At 45.7% G+C, this 1,749-nt stretch overlaps 1 non-coding gene across 1 annotated transcript; it reads right to left on the bottom strand.

The window, feature by feature from the left end:
• Window positions 1–1,439: 1,439 nt before the first annotated feature.
• Window positions 1,440–1,544, bottom strand: LOC114495806. The gene has a single exon (XR_003684477.1). It is a non-coding gene; the product is annotated as a U6 spliceosomal RNA (small nuclear RNA).
• Between the last annotated feature and the right edge of the window lie 205 nt (window positions 1,545–1,749).

Below are 1,749 nucleotides of genomic sequence, written 5' to 3'. Positions count from 1 at the left end.
AGTTGAACAGTACCTTTATTAAGCTGAAAAGAAGAATTTTTCCTTTTCCACAGCCAGGATAGACTGGGGACCCAGGATATCCCCGGAGGCTGTGGGGCAGACAGCCATTCCTTATCCGAGTTGTTGGAAAGAGCTCGTGGGGCGGTAAAAAGACAGCAGAGGAAGAGCTCAGAATCGGCCAGGAGGCAGTTCAGTGCAATTTAATATTATAAAAGGAATCCAAAGGCACCCAGAATTCCCACAGTGCTGTATTTCAAGAGTTGTGAAAATCCTTGATGAGGAAGAACTGTAAAGAAAGGACTAATAGGTAGATCATTCCAGATAAGCTCTTCAAGGTCACTGGAGATTCTGCTGGAGCAGGTCCCTCCAGACACCTGTGCAGGATACACCTCGGCTCTGAGTCACTTTTGGAATCCTCCATGGCCTTCTGCCAAGCTCTGAGTTGTTTGTCCCTCGCCTCTCATTGTTTACCTGTATCTCTGTTTCAAGTTCAGCTCCCTTCAGATGACCTCCTGCTGGTGGACGACTCTGTCATTACTAAGGTGTTCCAGACTCAAATACCTCTTACCTTCCCCGACTCTTCTGCCTTTTTTATGGGTTGCAGGACAGTTAACTAACTTCCCTGGACTTTGTCTCCTCTGCCTTCGACAGAACCCTGACCTTGTCCATGTGTGGCAGTCGAGCTGGGGGCAGCGGATGCACCTGCATGCTGCAGACCGTGAGCTCTGAAACATGCCAGAATCTACTGTGTGAGCATCTCGACAAGCCAGCCCAGCCCACACGCGGTGAGCTTACCTCTCAGCCCAGGTCTCGAAATTTGCTCCAGAGTGAGCTGCAGCTAGTCTTTGCTTATGGTGATTCCGAACTGATTCTAACTTTCTTCCAGTAGATTCATACAAAATAAAACTTTCCCCTTTCACGGCAGATTGGTTTGATTGGGGTTATTTGACGACAAAAGCCCAGAGGCCAAGCAATTATTTAGAAATATTAGGGATCAGCGGTGCAAATGAGATTGAGTTTTTGTGAAAAGTTAAAAGATTTCTCACTTAGGGAGGGCGTTCACAAAAGACCCCATTAGCCAAGCCTCTGCAGTAATTAGTCTGATTTCTCAGGCAAGAGGCAGGCTAATTGTCTGCACCATTCCAGAAGGCCTAGAGACACTTTAAAACCTACCACCCATTGAAAAATATCTTTGGAGAATTTTCTGCCTGGTCTAAAGTCTTTCTATTAACTAAACGTTCAACCTGAGATCAATATATGAAAATGCGAACAAAGTGCATTGTCTAAACCACCTTCCATAGATCAGATTGTTAGTTGGCCTCTATAGCATCTGCCTCCCCAGTGCAGGGTCCAGTCCAGGGCCAAGTATTGCATTTTCTCGTCATATCTTTTTAGCTTCCTTTAATCTGTTTTTCATGACATTGATTTCTCATCCCCCCACACCTTTTTTCACTTTCATGAATTTGTGTGTCATCTTTGTGCAGAGGGAAAATGCCGATCTTCTCTGTATTGTTCCAATTTTAGTCCACCTGCTGCAAATGCGAGCGCTGCACGCCCGCCAGTTTGTTTTAACAGTGTGTTCCTCATTGTGTGCTTTCCTGTGTTTCTTCATGGCTGGATTGGAGTTAGGCAATCTCAGCCTAAATACTGCCCAGGTGATGAAGGCTCTATCCAGGGTTTCACATCTGGAGCCACACGATGTCATTGAACAGATGTTCTGCACAGATAAGGTTAATTTCGATCATCCAG

This window comes from Phyllostomus discolor, chromosome 4, assembly GCF_004126475.2.
Source record: "Phyllostomus discolor isolate MPI-MPIP mPhyDis1 chromosome 4, mPhyDis1.pri.v3, whole genome shotgun sequence".
NCBI classification, from domain to species: Eukaryota; Metazoa; Chordata; class Mammalia; order Chiroptera; family Phyllostomidae; genus Phyllostomus; species Phyllostomus discolor.
This window is presented reverse-complemented; position numbering and strand designations above follow the sequence as displayed.